The sequence below is a fragment of the Loxodonta africana genome, chromosome 9 (genome assembly GCF_030014295.1).
Source record: "Loxodonta africana isolate mLoxAfr1 chromosome 9, mLoxAfr1.hap2, whole genome shotgun sequence".
NCBI lineage: Eukaryota > Metazoa > Chordata > Mammalia > Proboscidea > Elephantidae > Loxodonta > Loxodonta africana.
This window is the reverse complement of record NC_087350.1, coordinates 11,695,464-11,715,638: the sequence shown is the minus strand read 5'-3', so window position 1 is coordinate 11,715,638 and position 20,175 is coordinate 11,695,464. Positions and strand designations below refer to the sequence as shown.

Below are 20,175 nucleotides of genomic sequence, written 5' to 3'. Positions count from 1 at the left end.
ACTGGTTTGTTGTGCTATAATGGCTTACGTGTTGCTGTAGTGCTGGAATCTATGCCACCAGTATTTCAAATACCAGCAGGGTCATCCACGGTGGACAAGTTTCAGCGCAGCTTCCAAACTAAGACAAGGAAAAAGGCCTGGAGGTCTACTTCTGAAAATTAGTCAATGTAAACCTTTTGGATCACAATAGAACATTTTCTGACTCACTTGCGTTGGACACATGATCAGGAGGGATCAATTCTAGAGGAGAACATTGTGTTTGGTGAAGTAGAGGGCCAGTGAGGGGTGAGATGGACTGGCACAAGAGCCATAGCAATGGACTCGAATATGCAGGAGATTGTGAGGATGAGGCCGGACCAGGAAATGTTTTGTTTTGTTGTACATAAGGTCACCAAGACTCAGCGTTAACTCAACTCCATCCCTCCCTCCCTCCCTCCCTCCCTCCCTCCCTCCCTCCCTCCCAAGGTGGCAGGGATTACTTGTATTTTATGATTTTAATCTATGCTTTTTCCCCCATGATTTTCTACATCGGAGCAATTACTCTGCGTTCTGTGAGAATCAACTAAACCAACAAAGGAAAAGTTAGTTTTATTTTAAGAAAAAGGAAAACTTGTAGCAGGTTACAAAGAATTTGAATCAGGGTCTTGGCCAAGCAGGCCAGCTAATGGAAGATAAGCTGTGAAAGAGCTGGACCACAGAGCCACCTTATGAGATTTGTGGGCCCTAGGTACTTTTGCTTTCATGGGCCCCTTCTTCCAAAAAGCATATTAAACTCATATTTTTATTACTGTGTTGGCATAAAGATGAATATATTAATATTACATATTAAAACATTTTGTTCTACCTAAAAGTCCATCTTATTTCTTCTTATCGTAAAAGAATGTAAAACGTTTTCTTGGTCCCTTAAAAGTATGGGGGGTCTTTGGCACTGTGCCTGCTATACCTAATAAATAAGTTGGCTCATTTGGTACTTCCCCAGAGGGTGTGGCCCCAGGTGTGAGGGCATTGCCTGGTTTTGCCATATGGGTGTGTGCGTGTGTGCGCGCGCGTGTGTAGTTGGCTAGGCTGTTCTGTCCTGGCCACCTCACAGCATGTGGGGGAGATGAATGGTCGTAAATCTATTATTGCAAGGTTAGGAGGCAGTGAGGTGCATAGTATAGAATGCTAGGGAAAAGGATGGAAGCAGAGAAAGTAGGTAGGAGGTATTGAAATAACCCAGGAAGGTAAAAAGATCCTTAAACTTAGAATATTCTGTATTACTGCAATAGCTTCTTAACAGTCTCCGTGCTATTCCCTTTGCCTTCTTACTATCTAGTCTAAGCACAGTGACAGAGCTCTCTTGGAAAAAGAGAGCCACATCATGTCACTGGAAGTTCTATCCAGGGAAACGAGGCAGGTAAAAGAAACACAAGGCATTCAGATTGGAAAGGAAGAAGTAGATCTCTGTTTGCAGATAACATGATCTTGTGCATAATAGGCCCTAAAGAATCCTCAAAAGCAAAGTAAAAACTAAAACAAAACCATTAGGGTTAATAAACAAGTTCAGCACAGTTGCAGGATATAAGATCATTATATAATATACAATATATGAATAATTCGTATCTTTAAACATGAAGTTGGTAGGTAAGTCATCACTAAATAGGAATAGATATCTAAGTCATTTCACATACTGTGCATATGTTATCAGGAGGGACCAGTCCCTGAAGAAGGACATCATTCTTGGCAAAGTAGAGGGTCAGCGAAAAAGAGGAATACCCTCAAGAAGATGGCCTGACACAGTGGCTGCAACAACGAACTCAAGCATAACAATTTGTGAGGATGGCCCAGGACCGGGCGGTGTTTCATTCTGTTGTACATGGGGTCACTGTGAGTCGGAACAGACTCCATGGCAGGCACCTAACAACAATAACAACCAAGTCACCTTTGTGTGCATTCTGATTGCTGAATCCTTTCTCTAGGATGGCACAAACACATTTCAGAGTAGAACCATGCAGCGTTAATAGCAAAGAGCTTAAAGCCAGAAGGGCATGTGGAGATTATCTAGTTCGATTCTCACATTATATAAAAAAAAAGAACCCACTGCCATAGGGCTTATAAATGGAAACTAACTTTCCCAGAGACCATTGAATGTCAGTGGGAGAGATGGGAACAGAACTCAAACTACCTGAGTTCTATTACACAATAATAAAAATAAAGTTAAAAGCAATAGCGATTACAATGATAGCTCTCACCATTGTGGAGATGTCTGCAATGTGCCCTGTGTGTATGTTATCTTACTTAATCCTTAAAACGACCTTTGATATAGGTACCATTATCCCTTGATGAAGAGTTTGTAAGTCCAGGATAACACACGTAACACATGAAAAAACCTAAATTTGAATCAGATTCTCTCGTAGACCCGAGTCAATGTTTTTCTTACTACTATATTTTCATCTTAATTTTAGCATAAACTTGTATTTATTCATGCTGTTAAAACTATAGATAAATAACTGAAAATGGTATCAGTGAGAAAAAAACAGAATTAAGGTAAATATGCATTCCATGATCAAAACCAGGAAGATCTCTATAAAATGGATAAGGTTTATTTTTGTCTCAAGGAAAGTTTGAAAGAGTAATAATGCATGCAGTGCGTATTTCCACTTCCTGTTGTAAATAAAATAGAATCATCTGGAAAATAACAATGCCTTAGTATCCCTTTTGTAGGATATATCTGCTGATTCTCTTGTAGGGGTTCCATTTGTGTCTTCAATTGTATAGTCTTTTTTTTTTTTTTTTTGACTTGTCTCCGTGGTTTCTTACGCAGCTTTCTTGGGTCACATACAGTTAACAGGAGACTCCAGATGTTTCCATATTCAAACTGTTAGATGAACTGCCTTATCCATAGTACCATTGTTCACCAGAAGGGCCCTCGAGGAAAATAACCAGTTGTCTGGTGAAGCTTTCTCATAAATGTCTTCAGGGCCTCTTTTTCCTTATCAATCTCCCTGCACCGGGTATTTAAAGCCTTCTGGAGTTTGAGAATATGCATCTTGGTCTTCTTTTCCTCTGCCAGGTTGTTCACATGGGCCCTCCGCAGTTTTGTGGAGTCTGCTGCTTTTAAGGTGATGTTCTTATTTACTGTGTAGCTCTTTCCTGCCATGTTCACACTTCAGTAGAGGAAGTTCAAGACAGGAGAGTGAAGCTGCCTGTAAGTGCCTCAGCGAATGATTCTCCTGGGGTTTGGGATATTAGAACAATAGCACCATGGGAACAGAGCAAACAGAATCTTAGAGCTGAGTGGCACCAGAAATCTATTTAGTACAAACCTTAAATTTAATGATCAGAAGGAGCTCTAAGCTTGAAGATATTCTCAGTGTAGAAATATAGAGCAGTGTACTGACAGACAAAAATAGCAATCAGAATATCTGCTTCCATTTTGTGCTTATACTTATGTTGAATGGTTAAGTGCCTTTAGGTGTTCACAATCAGGATGAGAGTGTTTATGGATAGAGAAAAATAGACAGATGATTCAATATCATGGTTTAGTTTTAGAAGCTGTTCCTCATTCCCCTGTGTAATCCTTTGAAGCTGCTATATAACTGAGATTGTGTCATTGGTCTAGGTTTAGGGTTGTACTTAAAGATAAAAACTTCTTCATGAAATATCTGTATTCACAAATAGCTATTTTCACATAAGAAGGGGAAACAGAAAAAATACATGTATCTACTTACTTGTAAAAAAAATATGGGTAAGATAAGCTAAAAACTAATGAGATTATAGAGATGGGAAAGACAGAGTAGAAAAGACGGGGAAACGGAAATGAAAAGATGGGAAGATGATAAAAGGTGTGGGAAGAGTAGTACTCCTTCGAGTGTTCTTACATTTAGAAATATGTTAAAGTTTCATATGCTCAAAAAATTATCAACAAGGATTGAAGGGCAGTACCCCAAACTACTTTGTGTGTATTATGGGAATAAGCAAATAAGTAAATATATTCTGAAGAGTGAGATCCCCGGTTCCTTTTGTTGGAGAAGGATGCTATAGATAAGGAAAAGAAGAAGGCTATAATATACCCTGTGGTGCTGGATTGGATTTGGAGATACCAATATTAATTCATGGTTATGTGAATCAGCACCAATTCTTGTGAAGAATGGTCCAATAGAAACTCTGATCTTCAAAGATCCATTAAAGACTTGGGACTTCGTGGCTCTCCCTAACAAGGTTAGAGGTCCCTTCATTCCTGGCATCAAAAATTGTCTTTCGGGAATGGAGAGAAGACAGGTTTCACATCACCCTTTTTGGGTTTAAGCTCCGACTTTCAACGAAGCCTTGATTCCATTACTTTATTCCTCTTTAAAATCATCACAGGGTCCCTGGGTGGTGCAAATGGTAAATGCGCTGAGCTGCCAACTGAAAAGCTGGAGGTTAAAGTCCACCCAGAGATGCCTCAGAGAAAAGACCTGGCCATCTACTTTTGAAAACTCAGCCACTGAAAACGCTGTGGAGCACAGTTCCACTCTGACACACATGGGGTCACCAAGACTCAGAGTCGACTATTCAGCAACTGGTAACTGGTCAAAGTAATCATGACGAGGCCCATGTATCTGATTCTTCCAGGCTTCTTAAACCAGAAGCAGAAACCCTGAGCAATGTGAAATGTTCCTAATATTTAGGAAAGCACATTTTTCTTTTGACAGGAAAATTTTCATAATTTTCAACTTTAAACCATGGGCTTTGGAAGCCATCAAAAGATTTAGCAAACTTTCTTCATATTATCGCCATCTACTAATTAAAGCAATTACTGATAACCCAAAAAGACCATACTCTGAGGGAGTATAACTCTGGTCCTCAAACTCAAGCGAGGTGCAAAGAGACCTTATATATAAATAGCACACACAAGATCAGGTTGGCAAGAAGTGTGGAAATGCCATGTTCCTGTACTTGAAGAACTAATATTGTTAAAATGTCAATACTACCCAAAGCGATCTATAGATTCAATGCAATCCAAATCAAATTATCAACAGCCTTCTTCAGAGAAATAGAAAAATCAATTCTCAACTTTATATGGAATGGCAAGAGGCCCTGAATAGTTAAAACAATGTTGAAAGAGAATAACAAAGTACATGCACAACAGAATGAAACACTGCCTAGTCCTGTGCCATTCTCACAACCCTTGCTATGTTTGAGCCCATTATAGCAGCTACTGTGTCAATCCGTCTCACTGAGGGTCTTCATTTTTCATTGACCCTTTACTTTACTAAGCATGATGTCCTTCTCAAGGTACTAGTCCCTCCTGATAACATGTCCAAAGTATGTGAGACGAAGTCTCACGATCCTCCCCTCTAAGGAACATTTGGGTTATTCTTCTTCCAAGACATATTTGTTTGTTTTTCCGGTAGTTCATGCAATAGTCAATATTCCTGGAGCGTTTTTTTTTTTTTTTTTTTTTGCCAATGCCTTCAGTGCAGCTTAGACTTCTTCCTTTAGTGCCATTGGTTCTTGATCATATGCTACCTCTTGAAATGGTTGAACGTAGACTAATTCTTTTTGATTCCGTGTATTCCTTCCATCTTCTTGATGCTTCCTGTGTCATTTAATATTTTCCCCATAGAAACTTTCACTATTGCAACTCAAGGTTTGATCTTTTTCATCAGTTTTTTCAGCTTCAGAAATGCCGAGTGTGTTCTTTCCTTTTGGTTTTCTATCTCCAGTTCTTTGCGTATGTCATTATAATTCTTTACTTTGTCTTCTCGAGCTGCCTTTTCAAATCTTTTATACAGTTCTTTTACTTCATCATTTCTTCCTTTTGCTTTAGCTGCTCGACATTCATAAGCAAGTTTCAGAGTCTCCTCTGACATCCATCTTGGTCTTGTCTTTCTTTCCTGTCTTTTCAACGACCTCTTCTTTCTTCATGGATGATGTCCTTGATGTGATTCCACAACTCGTCTGGTCTTTGGTCACTAGTGTTCAGTGTGTCAAATCTATTCTTTAGATGGTCTCCAAATTCAGGTGGGATATACTCAAGGTCATATTTTTTCTCTCGTGGACTTGCTCTGGTTTTCTTCAGTTTCAAGCTGAACTTGCATGTGAGCAATTTATGGTCTGTTCCACAGTCGGCCCCTGGCCTTGTTCTGATTGATGATATTGAGCTTTTCCATCATCTCTCTCCACAGATGTAGTCAATTTGATTCCTGTGTGCGCCATCTGGTGAGGTCTATGTGTACAGTCTCCGTTTATTTTGGTGAAAGAAGGTATTTTCAATGAAGAATTCGTTGGTCTTCCAAAATTCTATCATTCGATGTCCAGCATTGTTTCTATCACCAAAGCCATATTTTTCAACTCCCGATCCTTCTTCATTGTTTCCAACTTTCTCATTCCAACCACCAGTAATTACGGATGCATCTTCATTGCAAGCCCCCACGTGTCTGTCAGTTTTCCATACTGTGGGGGCTTATGCGAGTTGCTGTGATGCTGAAAGCTATGCCTCTTGTATTCAGATACAAGCAGGGTCACCCATGGAGGACAGATTTCAGCTGAGCTTCCAGACTAAGACAGACCAGGAAGAAGGACCCAGCAGTCCACTTCTGAAAAGCATTAGCCAGTGAAAACCTTATGAATAGCAGCACAATATTATCTGATATACTGCTGGAAGATGAGCCACCCAGGTTGGAAGGTACTCAAAAGACGACTGGGGAAGAGCTGCCTCCTAAAAACAGAGTCAACCATAATGATGTGGATGGAGTCTAGCTTTGGAGACCTTCATTTGCTGATGTGGCATGGCTCAAACTGAGAAGAAACAGCTGCAAACATCCATTAATAATAGGAACCTGGAATGTACAAAGCATAAATACAGGAAAATTGGAAATAATCAAAAATGAAATGGAACACATAAACATCAATATCCTAGGCATTAGTGAGCTGAAATGGACTGGTATTGACCATTTTGAATCTGATGATCATATAGTCTACTATGCTGGGAATGACAACTGGAAGAGGAATGGTGTTCCATTCATCATCAAAATGAACATTTCAAGATCTTTCCTGAAGTACAACACTGTCAGTGATAGGATAATATCCACACGCCTACGAGGAAGACTAGTTAACGTGACTATTATTCAAATTTATGCACCAACCACTAAAGCCAAAATGAAGAAATAGATTTGTATTAGCTGTTACAGTCTGAAAAATTAATAAATGTGAAACCAATTTTAATCCAGCTATCAGAGCACTAGTGGTTTCTGGATGGGCAGGTGTAGGGGAAGCAGAGAGAGGCTGAGGAGGAGAGTTCCACACTGACGGCCTTCACTCAAAAGATGTCCTTACTGGCATTAACAACACTGGTGGTGTAGTGGTTAAGTGCTATTGCTGCTAACCAAGAGGTTGGCAGTATGAATCCTGCAGGTGCTCGTTGGAAACCTTAACGAGCTGTTCTACTCTGTTCTGTGGGTTCACTGTGAGTCAGATTCGACTCGAATGCAATGGGTTTGGGCACTAACATAGTTTCTTATCCCTGTAGAATGATATTTTCACTAAAGAGGAAATGTAGAAAAATGCAACAGCAGTGATATTGTAGTGGGAAAGCAGAGAATTCATCCAGAGGAGACAAGGGTTCTTCTTTCCTCTTTGCTACAATTATGTGAGAAAGTCATTTTATAACGTGGTCCTCACGAATTGCCTCATGATTTCTGAGTGTTATCTGAATTATAATAAAACTGCTGGGACCCAATGAGTATTTCTATCTACAGTATCCACAGTGTTTGCCCAACCACTGTGAAAAGAGCACCTCCATGCAGCTTCTGCCTCTCTGGATATTACTCTGCAGGCAGGAAGTACTTTCTTTGTATTCTCTCTGGCAGCTACAATGGACAACTCTACGCACAGCTTAGATGATGCAGTTAGAGAGAGTCAAGAAAAACATCATAATATTTTTTAAAGCTACTCATTCTGATTGATAAATCTTGGTGACTTTTCTTGGGATTTGAACTTCTATCATAGGGCAACCTTAAAGGACGTTCAACCCAGACTTTCCTATTACGGGTATGGCCAGCCAAATTATTGTATCTAGGTACTCAAGAAAAGCAGGCTTGCTCCGTGATTCTTCTGCTTGTCAGTTAATCCATTGATTTTTTTCCCATGATATACAGACAAGGATTTAGGGCCATTGGATTTGAATGAGTGAACTCAAGGCCAGTGATTCAAACATTGCATTCTGGAGAAACAATCATGTCCAACTCTGCAATTTCTTTTTCTATATTGAAAATCTTCGACCCTGGAAGTGTATGTGATTAAATTAGCCCATACGAAACTTACCAAGATTGGCCATGAAAGGGCGAAGCCAAAAGTCCTTTGGACCCGACTCCCTGACCATTCTTGTGGAAAGGTCTAAAGCAGACATTGCCCACTGATAAAAATCATCTCATATCTCCTGGCTCTGTACATCATCAGCCCTTGCAGCAATTTCCTTCATGCAGTCTTGCTGTGGGATTTTCATTCCTGGGTCAAGATGCTGAGACTCTCCTATTCCTCTCTCCTAAATCTCAGTATCCATGTCTTAACACTTACAAATTAAATAAAGCAAAGAAAATCAAGCACACAAGAACCAAGAAAATATACCACCTATGTATAATTTATATATTGCAACCCCCGAAGTGTTCTTAATATGCAAAACAATCTTGAAAAAAGAACAAGCTTTAGGACACACACTTCAAGATTTAAAATAGCACTACGCACACGCAGTACACCAAACATTCTGGTTCTGCCATAAGAATAGACATAGAGACCAAAGAAATAGAACTGAGGGTCCAGAAATGAATTTGTACACCTTTGCTGAAATTGTTTCGACAATGATGCTATGTCCATTCAATGTGCAAAGAATGGCCTCTTTAACAAATGATGTTCGGACAACTGGATCTCCACACAGAAAAGCATGAAAGTGGACACGTACTCCACACCATATACAAAAATTTTTGACCTAAATATGAGAACTAAAACCATAAAACCCCTAAAGTAAGCATCAGAGTTATATTTCATGTTTTTCCCCCCACACTTTCGTAGATATGACATAAGAAACAAAACAAAGAAATAGGTAAATTTCTCTTGGTGAAATTTAAATCTTTTGTGCATCAGTGAGCACTATCAAGAAAGTGAAGACAACTACATGTTGCGAGAGCACGCTTGGAATCTCCACATTCCTTAAGGGTTTCACATTCAGAAATATAAGGAGTGTCTAGAACTAAACACAGAAGCACAAACTACCAAACTTAAAAAATGGGCAAAAGGCATAAGTAGGCATTATTCCAAAGAAAATTCAAATGGCCAGTATGCACATGAAAAGAGACATCATCAGTGATTAGGGAAATGCAAATGAAAATCACAATGAGGTATCACTCCACGTCCCACTCATGGCTATTGCCAGAAAAAAACAAAAACAGAAGAGCGTTAGTTAGAATGGAAGAAACTGGGACCATGTGGATTGCTACTGCGCGTCTGAGGTGCTGTAGCCACTGTAGTGCACAGTTTGGTGGCTCCTCAAATAATCTAACAAAGAATTGCCATATGACCCTGTCATTCCACTCCTAGGCAAACACACAAAAGAACTGAAGGTACGAAAACATATACATGGACACTGACATTTACTGCAACATTATTCACTGAACCAAAAAGGTGGAAACAACCCCAGTGTACCTTAACGATGATTGGATACACAAAACGTGACATATAGATACATGCAATATTATGCAGCCATAAAGAGCAAGAAGATTCTGTTATTTTCAATAAGTGGATGAACCTTGAAAAAAACCCTGTTCTGAATGAAATAACTGAAATCCCAAGAACAATTATTACGTGAGCCCACTTACATGAAAGTCTACAATATGCAAAGACATAGAGCAGTTTAATGGCTGGGAGGGCTGGAGGTAGAAAGCATGGGGGTGATTTCTAAAAACAAAGGAACAAAGCCAACAAAAAGAATATTCAAAACCAAAAGAAAAGAAACATATGAAATCCTAGCATGTATTATTGATCAAATATTATATTTCAAAATATGTGATGCTTTACAATATAAAAGAAGGCCAACCACTATTCTGCCAACAAAAGAGTACATATAGTACCAAGTACAGTCATCATGTTGGGAATAACATATGAAGCAGACTGGCCAGGCTACAGGGAATCCATTTGTACTACAAAGAAGCAGTTACTAGAGCATTCCACAAAGAGATATCAGTACACTTTTGGGCAGTAGAATCCACCAACACGAAGGACACTCACCAGAAGGTGCAGAAGTCCTTGGGTGGGTCCAAGTGAGGTAGGAGGCGTGTGTGCAGTCACCTGGCGTCCACCATGGTCATCTGACATCATGTGGTGTGTCTGAAGCTGCACATGACATGTGGGAAAATAAAGAAGATCAGGTCACCCTATCAGAAAAATAGGACGCTGAGATGAGGCTCCCAGTGCTAGCAACATCCTGAGGCTTCAGAAAAGAAAGGACTCGGAAGTAAGAGCCATGTCTATTCACAGGTGGGCTTACCTATGCTCTCTAGATCCACCCTCCCCACCCTCCCTCAGGGACAGGGCTTCCCCACGGCCTCCCCTGTCACTTACCTGACCCAAACCCCTGTGTTGCTTCTGCCACTCCCACTGAACTGGCACCACACCTGCCTGGGAAGGTGGGGATCTGAACCAACTGATCAGACACACCAGAGGAAACCATTCCATTCTGTCTTTTGGATCCTGAGGCCACCTATGACAGAAGAGATAAGGGGTGAGGCTGGGAAGCCCTACTATAAGAGTGGAACTGTCATCTTCCTCCAGATTGTTCAAGGAACACAGACCCAGTTCCTCATCTCCCTTACCTGTCAACTCGCCTGAGCCAACAAAGCTAGAATAGGCCACACACACCTGCACAGGTGTGACTGAGACCTTCACCTGCATCTCACGCTTCTCAGCATAGGGTCACATCAGAAGGTTCACCCTACCCACAACCAAGGCTGGAGGTCTTCTGGCTGTGCAAGTCTGCATCTGGCTGTTTTTCAGCTAACTGAGGTCCTGTTTTTTTTTTTTTTTTTTTGAGGTCCTGTCATCTCAGGGTTCTTGCAGTCCTCTCTTCCCAGGTCCAGGTGCTAACACTGTGTTTTCCCTCCCTCCTGGTTACTGGTGCTGTTTGACTTTAGAAAGGCTCCCAAGCTCTGAGGGGCAGACTTTTGGTGGGACTGGCGAGCCTAGCTTGGTCAGGTGCACCTTTCTTATCAAAGTGACATCTTGCATTTTTACAACTGTAAGGACATCTTTTGCAGCAGATTTGCTCAAGGCAAAAGTCCTTTGATGTCCTGACTACTGTTTTCATGGTTGTTGACTGTTGATTCAAGGGGCATGAAATTCTGGACAACTTCAAATATATCTCTGCTTACTTTGATTGTCCAGTGTGAAGATTTTCATTTTCATTATGTTCAAGTGTAATCCACACTGAAGGCTGTGGTCTCTGACCTTCATCAGGTAGTCCTTCAAGTTTTCTTCATTGTCACCATGCCAGTGTCATCTGCGTATCCCAGGTTGTCAGTGACATTCCTCCAATGCTGATGCCCCATTCTTCTTCGTATATTCTGGCTTCTCAGGTTATTTGTTAGGCATAGAGATTGAAAAATGAGATGAAAGGATACAATATTGCCACGCCTCTTTTCCAGGGACACATAGAAGGGCCTAAGTCCCCCAAATGCTCCACTCACAATCTTCAATACAGTACCCCAAGGATGTCTATATGTTCTTGCTTAACACATTCGATTGACACACAGGCACATAGAGAGACAGAAAGACACACACACACACACACACACACACACACACACTGACCAATGATGTGTTGGTAAATATTTATCCATTCACTCTCCATTGCGAGTGCTGCAAGTCTGCTTTGTAAAGACTGACAACTCACCTGATAGAAGTAATCCTGCCACGGCTGATTTCAAGGTACCAGCCTGATGTCACTGACCCCCAGTGGGCAGAGATGAGCACCACCTAGTATCCCAAGTTAAAACCTGATCCACTTTCCTATTAACATGTACACACATTCCGCCTGCACCATGATAAGGACCTTTAACTCCCACCCATAATATGTAAACCAAATCTCACTATATATCTCCAGGACACACAGCTCACAACTCCTGAACACATACATGTAACTAGGACCCACAACCTGAATATACAAACATACCACATCTTGCTGCTTATAGTTTTACAACAAAAACCCTACGGACCATGAACACTCACAGTCATTACTACGACGATGTATATACTCTCCACACGTGCCTGAACACACTCATGTACAACAAACACTACACACAGTCTAGCTCTCTGAGACCACCATGTTCAAAATCTCACTTCATAAGCCACACTACTACAGACACACACTAAAAGCCACATCTCTAAAACACTTATAGTACACAATTCCAAAATGCATGCACAATTTATATAAACCCTCTCAGTTTCCAAAGGTACATCCGGAATCTCCCACATCCTCCAGAACAAACACCCCTGAAAACTAGTGAAACCAAATAAACACACAACCGCATACGACCCTTAGTATTAATATATGTAAGTACACCACATGAACACTGAAAATGTACATACAAGCTATACCACCAAATTCTGCAAGAATTAGACTAGAATAGGCACAAAGAGAAATGCCAGCTGCTTTCATACAGACACAAACCCCCCACACACTCACCCAAAACCCAACCATGTATATATACCCCACACATGTATAGAGGCAGATAAAACTCCAAAACACCAATAATCCTTGCACTCTAGCTAATACACGCACACAAACCACGCCCCTAAGTGCCCACGTGTTCACACATGCCAGACAGAACACACACAGACACACACACGCAAATAGCTTCAATTTCTCAAAGTATACATCACCCAAAACACTATAGATTATCACACGTCTCTAGAATACAGCCGCACTTCCCCAACCTCCGAACATGCCCAAACACATACATCTAGAAACACCCTAACATTCTCCAAAGAAACACATGTAGAATACTCCAAGAATAATACACCCACCCACTCGTGACTTACACACGCCAGTATATACTCCCCATTCACAATGAAGTATCTCTTGCACATCCTGAATAAATACACCGGAACCCCGTTCCAGGTCCGTATCTCATGTTCCAAAGCTGCCACATTCTCAGTATCTCACACATAACCATATCAACATGCCTCTACTACATGTAAACACAATTCTCCCACACCCTGTGCAAACACACAGCCCCATATTCTCATCAGACACACTGTCCTCATTTTCCAGAATACACCGTACTCTCTACTGAAAAAGAGTACACATAGCCCTGGAAAATATTCATCGAAACTGCCATGCCTCTTCATGAAACACACAAATTCTTTACTCATACCCTAAATCTAACCTAAATTATCCAGGGTACTGAAAGTATGCAACAACGACCCTGTAACTTCCAATACTAGTAAGACCACACAATGCCTGCCTACACATAATCCAACAACCCAAAATACTCAAACAGAAATCAATTTCAAAGTTTCTAGTGTACAGAATCACACAAACCCCAGACCGAACATGGAAGAATGCATGTGCAGCTCCAGAAAAGCACCTAAAGCAACACAAATGTACAACATGCCCTGACTACACACCAGTGATCCTCTCTAGTCCCCAAATATACAGAAAGAGCAGCCCCTACACCCAAACTAATACACACAGGCACACTCCCTCAGATGCCCAAATGTACAGCAGAGAAACCCATTCCACGGCAGGAGAGCCACGCCCTAAGTATTCCCTCGAGCCACAAATTGTAAAGGGCTCACCTCTGAGTCTTTGAGTGCACACGCCTATATCTCATGCCCTGCACATTTCCACAAAACACACTCATACTGAACCACAAATATTCATACAGACACCTCCAAGCCACACATACAAATATCACTTTCCCAAGAACCCATTCACACATACACAACCCCCAAACTGTGAATTCCCAAATAGCAGTCACAGAAGTACCCACGCCCCTCAATTTTCACAATCCCTACGAAGCTCACAACTACATCTCTGTCCTATTTCAAGTTACACACACCACCACACAAGTATTCACCCTCAAAAAACAAACACAAAACTTTCCCATCTCCTCAAGTACAAACACTGACCCCCGATAGGCTATTAATATATACACACATGCCTCACATTCCAAATGCACCCACTGACACTCTCTCCACTCCTCCAGGATGGAAACACAAATACAACAACTTACAGCCTCAAATGCACACACAGGTGTGTGCTGGCAAAGGATTACACACTCACACTGGCTTTCTGCAAAATTATACATATAAAATGTCCCAGATACACATGGAGGAGTGGCACACAATTTACTGATCTCAACTGAACATGCAGTACTCGTGACTGGAAATCTTTTATACACACATCATCAGCAGGATGCTTTTGTAGATCTTGGCAAACCTCTTGCATCCTTAACCCATCATGCTTGCAAGTCAATCATGATTCCATGCAGGACACTGCAAATAAATGCCTGATTTTTAGTCAATTCAGCAAAGTCACTCACTTCCTGAGGAAATCAGTGTCATTTGAACATGAATGTTGGTTCATATGTTTCTTATGTTAACAAGGAAAACCTAAGAGAAACGAGGTCATACACTGGAACTTGACTGAATTTTCCTTGACACGAGCTCTTTCTGTGCTTAAACAGAGAGTGCTTCTCAAATCCTTAAAGACTGTTCAAAATTAGGTATTCTTCAGAATGCAACAGATAATGACTTGACACACTTGTCAGTTTAAAGAGGCATTATTGAAATTTCCCCCCTCATTTTCTGTCCACCAATTAGGAAAACAATCACTGCAGTCCTGAGGTGCAGCCTTTGTCATTTCCCGTGGTATAAATACTGCCAGCACAGGACAAGCTGGCAACCTGAGAGCGCTGAATTCTACACCATGAAAGGGGGTCTCCCAATACAAAACCCACGCCTGCGAATAACCCAAGAGCCTACAGGAGGGTGAAGCATAGCAGCAACATTACCAAGGATGTTTGCGTGTCCCTTACCTTCCTTTGTAATAGAACTGACCTATGGGAAAGCGGAAGAGCGGTGCGCTCCTGTGTGCAGGGTCTGAGGCCTCCCCTGGCACAGCCCAGCCCAGCCCAGCCGCGAGACCTACCCTTAGGGACCCTGCCTTCCCTGCTCCTGCCGCGCGCCTCCCTGAAGGTGACCTTCTGCAACTGACGCCTGAGGCCGTTAGAGGGCGGCAGTTCGCGCGCCCCAGAGCCCTGTCCCGGGAGGTTGCGCGCATGCATGAGCTCCTAGAGCAGGGCGGGCTGAGCCTTGCACCTTGAGGGCTCCTTACCTAAGGCCAACTCTTTGTTGTGAGTGCTTTCTGACTCACAGCGACCCCAAAGGACAGAACTCTATCATCCAGGGGCCGTTTTTGCCTCAGGCAGCCCTGCTGAAAATTCAAACCTCCCAGACTGCCTTGCATTAAGAAATGCTTGATTTTCACATCACCTGCCTCTGCGCTTCCTACTACATTATATATGCGTTTTTACATGCACTATTTTTTTTTATACCGTACTCTCACTGTCCCTGGCTCTAAAAATCTTCTAGGAATGCATGCTAAGTGATCTCTTAAGGGAAAACTCCTCAAAATGTGTACTTCAGTTTACTTTTCTCTGATTTTGTGATTAGGAATACTTCACAGCCAGTGTTACTTCCTATCTACATAGCAAGCACTGTGGGAAAAAAAGAAATTATTCCCTTTTTTTTTTAATAATATAAATTAATTATTCCTGTTAGCCCTTAAAATATCCACAACAGAATTGCATCATTGTATTGCTTTTTTTTTTTTTAAGAAAAAGTTCGATAATCTGATACCCTTTTTCTGGGAATTGCAAGATTTTTATGATTTCTCACTCCTTGGATGACTCTCTGCATGACCCTACAGAGTCAACACATGGAGCCTCCAAGCGCACCGGCTGAGAGAGAAATCACAGCAGCTGAATAAGACTCAGTCATCACATTTTATCATTTCCTCCAATGCTCTGAAGTTGGCTGGAAGATCATCTGTCGTCTGTGTTCCGTGACCCAAGAACAGAGATGATTTTTTTCAGTGGTCAGTGCAGGTCTTAGAGTTTTTCTACAGGGATGGTCAGAGAGCCAGTTACAAAGGACTTTTGGCTTTGCGCTTTCACAGCCAGTAGTAGTAAATTTCCTATGGGCTAATTTAATCACATATGTTTCCATGGTTGAACATTTTCAGGCAGTAGAAACGGACATTGCAGAATGTGGACATTAATGTTCCTCCACAATGCAATGTTTCAATCATTGGCTCTGGGCTCACTCATTCAAATCCAATGGTCCTAAATCCAAATAAGTATGTACAATGGGAAAAAAATTGATGGACTAACTGGCAAGCGGAAGTATCAAAGAGCAAGTCTGCTTTTCTTGAAGGACTAGATGCACTGATTTGCCCCACCATCAGCCTGGATTGAAAAGCAGTTAAGGTTGCTCCGCGGTAGAAGCTCAAGTCCTAAGAAAAGTCGCCAAGATTTTACTTTTCTCGATCCCCATGACTAGCTTTTAAAAATATCAGGGCAGCTTTATTGAATCTGACTTCATCATCTAAGCTAAGGCATGAGTAGAGCTGTTCATTGTAGGTGCCAGAGAAAATACAAAGATGGATGCACGCAAGAAGCTACGACCTGGTTGCAGAGAATTAAGGTGTTGGCAATTTCCAGAGAGGCAGAAGCTGCTTGGAGGTGCTCTTTTCACAGTGATTGGGCAAACAATGTCGATGGTGAAGATGGAAATATTCATCGGGTCTTATCAGGTTTATATTTCAGGTAAAACTCAGACAACAAGAGGCAATTCATGAGGTCCACATTCTGAAATGACTTTGTCACATAATTGTAGCAAAGGAGGGAGAAGAACCCTTCTCTCCTCTGAGCTTCCAATTCTCTGCTTCTCTGCTTCTCTACTACAATACGACTGCTATTGCCATGTTCTACATTACCCTCTTGAGTCAAAATATCTTCCCCAGGGACAAGAATCTAAGTTAGTGCCAGCAGAGAAGTTTTCTGAGTGAAGGCTATCAGTGTGGAACACTCCTCCTTCATGCCTCTCTCCTTCCCTTACACCCTCCCATCTGAAGGCCACTACTGCTGTGAGAGCAGGATTAAAGCTGATCTCACATTACTTTTCTCATTGCAACTACTAGGGGTCAGCACCCTTCATCACCCATGACTAATTTTGCTTCAAGTGTCTCTTCCTGAAATGACAATAAAACGAGTGCTCTTCAACTCATTTTAATACACTGAAAATTACGTTCATGATTAAAAAAAAGTCAAATATATTTTATTGAATGAACATTCTACCATGACTCCCACAAAGAAATGAGCAAATACCTCGATGAGCCTGGATTCCAAAGAGGAAGGGTGTGTGTAGGGCTTCATGGCTCAGAATGGCCAGCTAGGGGTTAGATGGGAGCAAGTGTGTGTGTGATTTGACATTGGTGAGTAGAATCCTGTTTTGGCCTCAAGATACCCACCCACTTTACGGCCATGAGGCTCTATCTAACACCTGAAAAACCCAGGGCTGTTGGCAAAAAAAAAAAACACCCATTGCCATCGAGTTGATTCCTAAGCTCATTTAGTTTCAGAGAAATAGATTTTCTTCTCCCTCGTCCTTATATCTGCTCCCATGCCCACTAAGCCCAAGAGCTCCAGGGCATTTGATGACCATTCAGTATCCCAGATGATCAAAATGACCTGTAAGATTCTGAATAATTGGCATGCTGGTTTGGTTTGGGCTCTGTGTTTTATGTTTATGAAACCAAGATTCCAACTCTTATCTTCTGACTGCAAATTCAGTTCCGTTCTCATAGGGTGAGTAAGACATAATAGCTAAGGTTTTTTTTTTTTTTTTTAACCTCTGTAGGTTTGCCAGATAAAATACAGGCCACTTGTCAACTTCAAAGTTTTGAGAAACAACGACTAATGTTTTTGTGGAATCCTGTTGCTGCAGCGTTCTTGGAAGCATGTCCCCATCTTACACAGGGATTCCTTGGAGTCCTGTATTTTACTTGCTGAATCCAACAAGCCTATTTCTCGGTAATTTGAAGCTTACGAAAATGTTAAAGTTCTCATTGCACAATCTAGGGTGTATGTAAGAATACAAATAGGATCATTGATCCAGAAAGGAAAAAAAAACTATAAACATACAAGCTTGCATTAATTTTAACAGAAAATATATATACAGCACGGGGTATATGTATATATATATAGGAACACACCTTAATTGTATAATGAAAAAAAAGGCAACTGAAAGCACTTTTGGTAAATGAGCATAGCTTCTGTTAGTTACCCTCAGTCACATACAATATTTTTGGAAAGAGGAAAAAGAAAGAGAAAATATCATCGATTTCCACTCAGATGGAGAATCTGGTTGCCAAGAAAAGGTGTGGGGGCGGGGGGAGGCGTTGCCACTGTACAATCTATCTGGAACTGTTTGACTTTTCAGAGGTATCTTTCTTTAATTACTTAATTACAGTCATTGCTAGGAATAAGATACTTGAATATGAATGTACAATATAATAACCTGAGAAACAACAGGAATCTACTTCTGGTCATGGAATTAGAGGCTGTTGGCCTTCCTTTAATACAGTGGGACTTTCCAGGAAAAAGGATCATGGGTAAGGCTGGTCATGCTGCAGCCCCCAGAGTTTTCGGTAAGGAATGGGAGTTCAGGGACACAAGGACTGCTTCCTAAACAATAATGGATACACTAATGTATGCACACACACACCAAACACAATGGAACTTCTCAGAAAACCCTAATTTCAAACACTCAGATTTCTTGTCTCTATAAGGACCCCACCTTCCATTAGACAAAGTGTCCTGAATTTTGCTCATGAAGTACTGGTGACCTTGTAATAATTCAAGAACCTACCACCTAGAGTTGGGGAACAGGGTGGGTGTAGGGGCACAAAGCTAGGTATGTTGATAAGAATTGAAGTCTAGAGTAGAGCCTTTGTGCTCTGGATCTAAGAAAGAACCGACAAATGGCCATAAGAGGTTCACATGATTTGTGTTGTCAACTGTAATTTGAAGGAAACAGGTAGCTTTTGCCTACCTGTCAGATATCTTTCATGGAATATCTCCTCATCCCAACCTCCCCTCCACCCCTCCCCCACTGTAAAATGTCTGGAGTCCTACATTCTACTCCTGTTTAGATTCAAACTTTTCCCTCCTTTTCTTGGATCCATGAGCATCTGTTGGAGTCAGATCATGCTGAGTCCAGGACGTGGCGATTTCACATGCTGAAGGCTGCCAGACAGCTGTGGTCAGGGCCCAAGCCTGTGGAGATGTCTTCAGAAGGAGGTAGGCCAGGAGGTGAGGGGTGTGTTATTAGATTCCTGCCACCCGTCCAATTCTTGGGAATTCAAATTTGACACTTCCCCTGGGGACAAGCTGTCTGAGGAGGAAAAAGGAGTGGACTCTTAACACCACCCGGAATATCCCACCTAGGAAGGCTTGAAGAGACAGATTGGAAAAAATGAGACAGGGTGCTGGGGAAAGAAGGAAAGAGGTTTTGTAGCAGACATCATGAAAAGAAATGCTCAGGAGGAGATGGGGAAAACACTCACTTAAAGACTCACTCCTTCAAGAAAATCTAGAGGACACTTTCTACTTCAGAAAGTCCCTTCCCTGCTAGTGAGCCTGCTGGGGCATTTCGGACAGAGTGGATGTCAACCCTTTTCCATGGGTTGGAAAAAGCTTATGAGAGTGGCAGCCTGTCTGCCTGGGATTCCTGATACAGGTTCTGTGAGTCAGTCATAGCTTGGGCCTCTTACTTCTTGGTAGACAGAGGCCTGGGAGTCTGGTTGAACTCATCACAAGTTCTCTATCAGTAAACTTCTCAACTGGAAGGAAGGAACATCTAATTCAATCTCAGGATTTTTTGCAGTCTTCACCAGTTCCCCCTTCCATACTCCTGCCCATCACTTGAGATTCATTGTGCTGATTCCCAGTGACCAGGCAGGGAATTCGAATGACCTAACACTTGGTTGCCTTTCCTCCACCTCCATTTACCCTTTTCCTTTGTCTCAACAGCAACTCCAGTGCTGGGACCAGATATGACCATGAATCCTGGTGCCTCCATGTCTCCTTTCACTGC

The 20,175-nt window shown here is 41.7% G+C and overlaps 1 long non-coding RNA gene across 4 annotated transcripts in view; it reads right to left on the bottom strand.

Annotated features, from left to right (window-relative positions):
- LOC111747791 (uncharacterized) overlaps positions 1 to 20,175 on the bottom strand; it is a 239,998-nt gene that overhangs the window by 164,338 nt on the left and 55,485 nt on the right. The gene's annotated exons all lie outside the window — the stretch shown is intronic.